Source organism: Etheostoma spectabile, chromosome 6, assembly GCF_008692095.1.
Source record: "Etheostoma spectabile isolate EspeVRDwgs_2016 chromosome 6, UIUC_Espe_1.0, whole genome shotgun sequence".
In the NCBI taxonomy this organism is placed as follows: Eukaryota; Metazoa; Chordata; class Actinopteri; order Perciformes; family Percidae; genus Etheostoma; species Etheostoma spectabile.
This window is the reverse complement of record NC_045738.1, coordinates 23,334,871-23,345,553: the sequence shown is the minus strand read 5'-3', so window position 1 is coordinate 23,345,553 and position 10,683 is coordinate 23,334,871. Positions and strand designations below refer to the sequence as shown.

Here is a 10,683-nt window from a genome sequence, read left to right as displayed (position 1 = left end):
GGTATTCATAGCACAGCAGGAGTGAAATAAAATAGTAGGAGTGGTGATAGTAATTGTGTAGCACAAGTAGCAGTTGTAATATTTTGTTATTATCATCACTGTAATTAATAGAACCAGAGCTTTGTCTCATCTACAAGTTCAACTCCAGTTTAACAACATATATGTGTGTGTGTGTGTGTGTGTGTGGTGTGTGTGTGTGTGTGTGTGTGTGTGTGTGTGTGTGTGTGTGTGTGTGTGTGTGTAGCAGTAGTAGGGAGATGCTGACAGGACAGGCTCTGTCAGTCTAAGTCCCACCAGGACTCGGTCCTCTCTGCCCTCAACCAGCAGAGGAAGGATGGCTTGCTGTGTGACGTCACCCTGGTCCCGGGGAGCAGAAGTTCCACCCACAAAGCCGTCCTGGCGCGTGCAGCGTTACTTCAGGTGAGTCCCCGGACTATATTCTATACCCTGAAAATGTGTCTTATGTTTTACAAATGACGTTTGCAGATGACCAAGAAGAGTTTCCGGATTTGTAATGAAACACACACTTCCTTTGTTTGTATGGACAATGGTAAGACTGATTTAAAGGTTTACGGCTGATTTTTACGTTAATCTCGATCGCTATAAATATGGAGTACAGTTGATAGGGAAAAAAAAATGAGCCGAATCGGTGGGGTCAACACGGAAAGCTGTACTACGTCTTCGAGCTTCCACTCAGCTAAAACGAGTTGTTGGAGCAAGTTTTAGAGCCTCTTAACAGACACAAATGCAAATAAATGTCTGTGCAACATGACAGGCGCCCTCAGGTGACAACAAGATCGTTTTCAACTCAGACATTGTTTAAATTCACTTACCCTTGTCCTATCCTGCTGGTAGCTAGCTCGCCCTGTTAGCTGTTAGCGGTTAGCTGCTAGCTGCCGTGTGTTCAGTCATGTCTCTGTCTCACGCAGCAGTTCCGTGTGTATTTGTAGCTCATCCATTTTGGGTGGGATCGATCTTGTTGGTGTGGTGGGATACTTGGCAACCTTGCTTCTCGGAGCAATCTGCCACCTGTTTTCCTTTTCCTGCCACACCAAGACTTCAGCGCAAGACTACAGCTAGCCCTCAGTAACGCTATTGTAACGTTTCCATGTAGGTACAGAGTCACTGCTATGGTATAACCACTACAGTGTTCAATAAACTATTTCTGAGGGGAAATAAACTTCAAGTTTTTTTTTTTTTTTTTGAAAATATGTTTATTGATTTCAAGAAATGAAAACCCTGAAAAAACAAAAAAAAGAAAAAGAAAACAAAACCCCCCCCCCTAAATTTACTGAACTAAAGAAACAGCACACATCAAGATTACAATAATGTTCCACGGTCATGGTAATGATGGATACTATAACAAAAACATCTTGAGATAAAGTTAACAAATAGATATTTTCAAATCACACAAATTATCACAGTGAGGTCTTATAAAATAGTTAACGTCTAAGGGTTCACATTTTTAAGATGATTCAGTATCGGGTCCCTATCTTCTCAAACTTGTCTCCTCTGTCTTCATTATAAATCTCGTCTTTCCAGATCAAAGATTTTGAAAGTTCTCGCAGCCACATACTTATGAAGGCACAGAATCCATTTTCCATACATGTAAATTAACTTTTTGCAATCACCATCCCAAATTGAATAGCTCTTCCTTCAGATTTTTGATGAGTGAGACATAAACTTCAAGTTTTTGTTGGGAAGGCATAACCGTCCTTTGGGGACATAGCCAGACCACCGGGCACTCACTGGATTGTTTTTTGGGAGCGGAGGTGACAAAAACGGGGGGGGGATCCAAAGCAAGGCGCCTGCTAGCGCAGCTGGGAACTACCACATAAATTCACGGCCAGCCTCCTACTCATCAACACCAGATCGATCACTACAAAATGGATGAACTGCTGCGTGAGATTATCACAGAGACTGACTGATCACACGGCAGCTAACGCTAGCAGCTAGCAGCTAACAGGGCGAGCTAGCTAGCAGCAGGATAGAGGCAGGTAAGTGATTTAAACTGTCTGAGTTGAAAACTTGTCACGTTGTCATGTGGCCCTGTTCTTGTGCACAGACATTTGAATTGCATTTCATTTCTGTAAGAGGCACAAAGCACTCTAAAACCTGTCCCGTTAACTGCCATTTTAGCTTGAGTGGAAGCTTGCTAGCTGCAGCTACTCCGTTTTGACCGCACTGATTCGGCTCGTTTTTTTTTCTATCGCCTGATAAAAATAAGCCGGAATGCTCCTTAAAAGAATTGAACACTCATCAACCATTCTATAAAAAGCAGGCATGCAGTGCAGCCTGCTGCTGATGTGATAGAGGCACATCACAACGGTCTAAATATTATATCAAGGGCTCTGCCATGCTGCCAAGAATAAAAAGTCTTGAAAAATATCAATTTAAAAAACTAAAATTAAGACCATGAAAATTGTACGGAAGAGGATAAGGGCCACATTGAATATTTTTTTTGTTTGAAATCGGAATTCTGAGATAAAAGTCTGGAAAAAAAGTCAGAATTCTGACTTAAGTCCAGTGTGTACGTGTGTAGTTGCGTATTATCAAAATCTGTGTTGCCCGTTCACAAACTTGTCCTTTTTCATGAATATTTACCACCACCATCAATTCCAAGTGTTCATATTGGCTTAAAACTGGGGTAACGCTCCATATTTTGCCAATAAGGGACATGCAGGACATACTGCTCCACCTTTCACGGTTTTGCTGTCACATGACACACTCACAGGTGCTGCTAATGCTGCTAACGTGTATCGTCGCTTCCCGCCCCGGCAGGTTTGAGAAGGACTTGGAGGACCACACTATTCAAAGACAAATTTCAGGACAGGATTCTTGAAAAGAGCAAAAGACCGGCTTCTGAAGCTTGTAGGCTACCCTACAGTAATAGTACTTGGACTGTGTGTGCAACAGAGTTGATTGTTACATTGATACAGGACCTCAATGCTAGATGGGAGAAATTCCTACACATTGGACCTTTAAATCTCAGAATTCTGAGAATAAGTCTCTTCAGTAAGTTTGCATTTAAAGAGAGTGCAGAATATGAACCACTGACTTTGCCATGATTCAAAGTGCTACAGCAAAATTCTTCACCCCATGCGAAAGGTACCCGATGTTTGCGGTCTCTTGCTGAAGGCTGCAGTCGGATTCAAGTCAAGCTGCAAGGTAGCTATAGGTAAGACAGCAGAAAAGAGATTTGCTGAGATGGGCCACGGAAAAGTGCACAGATGAGACTTGATTTGGGCTATGAGATTAGAAGTAAATTAATCCCTCTTAAAATGAGAGGCATATAATATGTGCAAGTTACCCAGGGTTACTCCTCCTGTGTGTGATTATTTTTTCTCTCTCTCTGCAGAGAGCTAAGGGTGGGCGGGTCGCCGCCTCTCCTCCTTTTTGTCCGTCCTCTCCACTTTTGTTCTTCGGCTCTGCTTTTTGAACGCCGCTCACCAAGTCCCGGCTTTGCCAGCAACACTGTTTTCCAGCACTAGAATTATTAGATCAGCCTGATACAGTAAGCAAGAAAACTCACTCGGGTCCACTGTTCCTCTGCAGGGGCTTACACATTATCATCGTTTGTCATCTGACTCCAATGCTGGGTTTCATTTAGCTCTTTTACTGAGGAGATAAAGTGCCTTCTCTCTCTCTGCCTCTTTCTTTCACACGTACATCCGTGATTGTAGCACATTATCTAGCCCACACATTGTCTAGCAGACATGACTAATTGTAACGAAATACCTGACCAAGCGTGAGCTTTTTTACGTGTGACTTGTCCTGATGTGTCACCTGCCTCTTCCAATCCGTCACATTACTAAGACGTCTGGGTCTGGACGACTCGGGGAGTTTTTGGCCAAATCAGTGACACCCACATCACACACCACCTTTAGCAAAGCTGTGCGCGCGCGCACACACACACACACACTAAATCTCTCCTTGCTTTTTGTCACACCGACAAATGTTTCCTTCTAGCCCTGCAGTCAACGAACTCATTTCAAAAGCTATTATGTCTCCAAGAATCATTCACGCGGTTGTTCTACCTGCACTACACAGAACGCTGTTTTGCTTTCACCTCTTTATGAAGACACTGCTATTTAAAGATGGACTCCACAGTATTTTCACCATATGACTTTTTATTGGTTGTACTGATTTGATAACGTGATACTGAAATTGATTGTGAGAATTCCACAGATCCACTTTCTCTTTTTATAGCAATCAACATGTATGTGTTTGTGTTGAATATGGCTTCTGAGAAAATGAGGGGTAAAATATGAATTATGAAGTTCCCCATACTTAGAGTTACAATACAATCACAGACGTATATTCCCTTCCATTAGATTGAATTCGGTATTGATGACGCAGAAATAATAACTTCACTGAAATAAGTAGAAAGTAGATGTTTGTGTTAAAAATGTAAGGGTAAAAGTAATAAGTTGGCACAACAACTAAATAGTAAGTAAAAATATCGGAAAAATCTGCTTGAGTACAGTAACAAAGTATTTGTATTTCCCATCTCTGGCGGTCCATGTGGTTATAACTCCTTTATTTTCTTTCTATGCCTATGTGAAAAAAAGGATCCAGTTTAATCGAGCATTACATTTCACACACTTCAAACGGAAATTCCTGGGGAAAGAGAGCTGAAGAATGTGTAAACCAGCAAGAGATCCGTCTTCACGGTCTGTCTGGGTTAACACTCACTTTGTTGTTTTTACTGATGTGGTTTCACAAGTAATTCTATTCTGAAACCCTTGTCATGATAGGATAGGGATATTAATGATTAAAGGTCCCATAAAAGGTGCTTTGGATGCTTTTATATAGACCTTAGTGTCCCCTAATACTGTATCTGAAGTCTCTTTTATATAGACCTTAGTGGTCCCCTAATACTGTATCGGAAGTCTCTTTATATGACCTTAGTGGTCCCTAATACTGTATCTGAAGTCTCTTTTATATAGACCTTAGTGGTCCCCTAATACTGTATCGGAAGTCTCTTTTTATATGACCTTAGTGGTCCCTAAACTGTATCTGAAGTCTCTTTATATAGACCTTAGTGGTCCCCTAATACTGTATCTGAAGTCTCTTTTATATAGATCTTAGTGGTCCCCTAATACTGTATCTGAAGTCTCTTTTACATAGACCTTAGTGGTCCCCTAATACTGTATCTGAAGTCTCTTTTATATCCTTATGGTCCCCTGATACTGTATCTGAAGTCCTTTATATAGACCTTAGTGGCCCCCTAATACTGTACTTGAAGTCTCTTTCCCGAAATTCAGCCCTGGTGCAGAACTGTGCACCAAAAGCTACACCTGGTGGTGTAGCTTTTGAAGGGGGGGGGATGGTAGCTGGGGGTGTGGCCTTGACCAACTGCCACTTTGCTCGTTTGAAAGCCATGATGTCTGTCTCTCATGGGTGGCCCAAATTCTCTGGTGGCGACAAGCAGAGAAGGGAGTTAACCTTGCCCCTTTGACCTCATTAGGGGCAAGATTCCAGATCGGCCCATCTGAGCTTTCCTCTTCTCAAAGGCAGAGCAGAATACCCAGGCTCGGTTTACACCTATCACCATTTCTATCCACCAGGGGGCCATAGGCAGCTGGGGGAACTCATTTTAATGTTAAAAAAACTCCATGGGACCTTTAGCCGTTTAACTATAATATAATAATAAACTATAATGACTTTGACAAATTAATACTATCAGTCGCCAAAATAGATATTAAAGTTAATTTTTTAAATACCAGAAGAAGCTTCAGTCAGATACCATTGCATGTAAGATATCATGATTTCTGTGACATACACCTACATAAATGTAAATATAGCCACAGTAATATTTCCCAGGGTCGTGAGGGAGTCCTGTTTCATATATCACAACAAGCAGAAACACATAAATTCTGCTGGCAGGTCAGGCTAACTGCAGCGCTGCACCCCCACTGCAGCATCATGTGGAAGGACTGCAGTGAGCAGGGGCTCTGTGCTGGATCTATATCCCTCAGGGGAGTCATCCGTCACAACAGCTCTCCCTCAGCTCCTCCACCAAGTCAGGAGCATTCCTGCCAGAGGCGACCAGCCTCTCACAATCTCCATACTCAAACACACACACACCCGCTAACACAGAAGCAAACATGCATAATCTTTCTCTCTTAATCCCTTCTTACTTTCCGCCTGTTTAACACTGACCACAGCTTACCCATCACACCAGTTTAGCCACACGTCGCCCTCTGCTCGGTGGACCAGTGGATTTTTAATTACGCGTGGTGAATCAACGAGGCCAGCTCTGAGAGAAATATGCAGCCTTGGTCAAAACTTAAGTCGACACTGTCTTTCACATCACACTCCCAAACAGGGGGAAATTCGCCCGAGGAGGGTGGTGCCTGGTTAAAGTTCATGGGTGCAATGAGTCGGGAGAATTGGCTGAGTTTGGGAGGAATGAATGTTGCTTGCATGACAGAGAGAGAGACATCAAAGCTTCTAATGCTGTCATAGAGCATTCTCTGAGTGAGATAGTAGAATAGTGTGGATGTGTGGAGTGACTGTGCTACAAATTGCTACTGGGATTTAAAGATATGCGAAATTGCAAGTTAGCGAATCACTATCCCGAGGCAAGGGAACCGTGGTGACTGAAATATTCTACAGCAGCTAGGTTTACTTTTCAAAAGGAATTTCAATGTCTTTTTCCCCCCCCCAATACAATCCAGAGGATAAATTATGAGGACAGTATGACAGTATGAGGCCACTACGAGGAATTTTTCTTTGGATCATCATTGCTCACAATGCGCTTACACATCAAACCAAACCAAACATATATACACACTCTAAACAGAGACAATATGAGGCTTCATAACCTTGCTGTCCCCGATAATTGAGAAGACAGTAGAGTTTGTCTTCATCGTGGCCAGATTTGACCCATCATCTCCCTCCTCTCTCTCTTCCCCCCCCCCCCCCCCCACTCTCTGCTAATCAATGACTCTGTCATCCCTCACTGTTGTGACACCAGTCAATAGCTTTGATTAGCGAGCAGCAAGCTGGACTCACGCACAGCAGGACCCGACTGCAGACGCACGTCCACCGCTTTGATCTCATGTGGCGTGCGAGGTGCACGTGCGTGCGCGCTCCGAGGGAGAGGAAGAGTGAGAGGCTGTTTAACTAAAGTACTGATTGTGCTTTATTTCTGTTGACCCTCCGGGGCCAAGGCTGGCGAATCAATACAGAAGGGCTCTAGGATGTTGCATCTGACCAGTGTTGATTGACTATGATGCTGTTTTGTGAGCACGCACACCCCCAACAAACCCCTTTCTCAGTCTGTTGTTGCTGTGACACTTAGAGATATATGATCAGAGATCAGAGTCCCCATTGAAGGAGAGGAGGAACAAGCGGATTTAATTTCACCTTCAATGTCTGTGACTTCTTTTCTTCTGTTGTTCCATGGCACGGTTTGTTTCAGAAAATGCAAAATAAAATATCTCGTGGTGGTTCAAAAGAGAAAAAAGGTCAAAGACACACATTTTTAAAGGTGCTTTAAGTGATGCCATGCATTTTTTAGGTTAAACATTTTCTGTCACATACAGCAAACATCTCCTCACTATCTGCTAGCTTGCCTGTCCCTAGAACACACTGTAAAAACATCTCCTCACTATCTGCTAGCTGCCTGTCCCCAGAACACACTGTAAAAACATCTCCTTAACTATCTGCTAGCTGCCTGTCCCCTGAACACAATGTAAAACATCTCCTCACTATCTGCTAGCTGCCTGTCCCCAGAACACACTGTAAAAACATCTCACTATCTGCTAGCTGCCTGTCCCCAAACACACTGTAAAAACTCTCACTATCTGCTAGCTCCTTTTCCCCTACTACTACTACTACTACTACTACTACTACTACTACTACTACTACTACTACTATAGTTTAGCCCTTTAACACACAACATCTTCCCTTCTGGAGAGAGGCTGCATAGATTAAAAGAAATTGACTAATTTTGTTAATGACATCCTTGCAGTGAATTTGGACTGGATTACAATTTCAAGGATTCTTTTACATTTTGGGACAGCTAGACTACTTTGATGGTACAACAAGAAGGCACTACATTTTTGGGGACGGCAGGGTTGGTGAGAACACCAATTTGCATGAACTGCCATGAAATGTGGTTAATTTGTGCTAATTAGTAAATGTCAGAACACAATAATCTAAGATGGTGAACTGAACATTGTATTTGCTAAACTCCATGCTAGCGTTAGCTCAAAGTACCTAACAAGCATGAGTACAGCCTTATCAGAGCTGCTAGATCTTCTTGTTAAGATTAAAGAAGTATTTGATTGTCATTATACACAAGTGCAGTACCTGTGCAAAGAGACTGAAGCAGCCTCTTTACAGTGTCAACACGAAATATAAAAATGTAACGTGTAAGTTGTGCAGAAGGAGAAGAAGAAGAATAAAAAATAAGGGGGGGAACAGTTCCTGAGAGCAACTATATACATATATAAAATAGTAAGAAAGATAATGGGTTTGTACACACATTATTCAAATTATAGTTATAGTCCTCAGTCTTTTTGAAAATGACAGCCATGACCCAAAAAATGAGAGTCTAATATAAAGATGCACATATTACTCGTTCACATGAGTGTTTTACTAGCAGTGTTTTTTTTAAGTTGTACATAGTACTACCATCACTAGCATGGGGAAAACAGTTGGGGCGGGGACACATTACTGCAAAACAAGTCATTTCTTTTATTTCTAAGAAGAAGAAAGTGTATAAGTAACTATGAATGTTAATATTTTAATTATATTTTCATTTGCATTATGTCTCCACACTTACACACTCTGCCCATTAGTATGTATCTCACATATCTCAAATCCCCTTCTTTCTTCTATCTGGATCCACGTAGCTGCAAATACACCACCCCCATCCACAGCCCCCCTCAGCTTTCTCCCATCCTTAAGCAGTACGACACCCGGTCCATGATAATTCATCTCTGTTCACTTCCAATTGAAGCCATTATTCTAAATGCTGCTGTCTACCAGGACGCTTGCTCTGTCACCTTCATGGTGACGGTGTGTACGACAGAGGAAATAATGGGTGTGTGTGGGAGGGTGTGTGTGCACACTGTGGGCCAGAGGTAGGATGAATGATGAGTCAGGCTTGTTGTTTCCTCTGTCGGAGAGAGCTAAGGGAGAACAGGACCAAATTGTCGCGCTGGATGAGAGGGAAGGGAAATTAAAAGGATTTAGCAACTCAAAAAGAGAGAGAGAGACGCTCCATGAGGAATTTGAGGAGGGGTAAAACCTTTGATGTCCTTGATGATATTGAACACTTGAAACTATAAAGATCAAAATATCACTTCATCATTTTGAAGCTGACTATGATGAATCTACACATTTAAAGGGCTAAATTAAGGCACTTTCATAAAACTAGTTGATTCACAAGAGGCAGATGAAAGAAAGAAATAATGGTCAAAATTGAGATATTTTACCCATATCGCAACCAAAAGCATCTTATCACTAGACTATCCTTGCCCGTGTCTTTCAAATTTCATGCACCCAATTTATACAAAAGTTAGTCTTGATCCTCCAGAGCCACAGAATAAATAATACAACAAAAATGTTCCCAGGCTGAATAGTACTCCTCTTAACTAGAAAACTGACCTTGATCTATAAGATTTAGAATTTTCAGCAGGGAGCATTGCGGTGTCTTTTTAATACTACCTCTGGGGAGAGGGTTAAAAGCCTGCATGTGCTGGCTTACAAAAAAAGAAACACACAAATTGACCCTGCTAAGTGTTCCCTGTGTAGCCAAAATCCTAATATACTGTATCTCTGTATTCATATGTGCCATAGAGGTCCACTGTTGCGCCATCGCACTGGGTGACGTGATTCGTCATCACGACAAACATGGGCACTGGAGTTTGTTTTGAACATATCCCACATACACAGTTCTGCTGCTGTAAATACACACATGTGCAATGCACTATATATTCTTGACTACAAAGGGTTGGAATATTTGGATGGATTACAAAGTGGATTACAATGGGTTGGGAAAATGTCCAAGAGAAGGGAACTTTGAAATCTTTGCACAATTTCAATTTAAACTTATATAATGGTGAACTTATTTGGGAATGGATACCCATGTCTTATGACATGTTTTGGTTTAAAGTATATTAATTTTACTTACCATGCTGGGTAAATAGAGACAGTGGTACCCCAGGTCACATTCAGGTCAACATGACAACATAAGGTCATGACCTATGTCAGGCAAAGTAATACTTCTACTCTCCAGACATGACTGGAGAAGTAGCAGCTACCTGATAAAAAAAAAAATAATCTGCCAATTTTTTTTTTTTATTCTTAGCGGCATAGGGAGCAAAACCTGCCTGAAAAGATGGTTGGACTCACATTCTGACTTTAGAATGTGCTGAATGTGTACTGGGATTAGAGCCTGACCGATATCTCTCTCTCTATATATATATATATATATATATATATATATTTATTAGGCATTTCCTGATCTATCGCTATCGTCATTTTTCTTTTTTAAATATTCATTCATCAGAATCATTTATAATGACAAATAAATGAATATTTAAGAAATAAAAACGGACGGTCAACCATGTTATGAGCGTTGGCGTATTGTTTGTCCACCAGAGGGCGCTCTACAACGTCCCTTTTTTTTGTTTTTGTTCAAAGGACTTTAAGTTTCATATCTTA

The 10,683-nt window shown here is 41.6% G+C and overlaps 1 protein-coding gene across 1 annotated transcript in view; it reads right to left on the bottom strand.

The window, feature by feature from the left end:
- Positions 1-10,683, bottom strand: part of klhl32 (kelch-like family member 32) — a 44,874-nt gene that overhangs the window by 29,809 nt on the left and 4,382 nt on the right. The gene's annotated exons all lie outside the window — the stretch shown is intronic.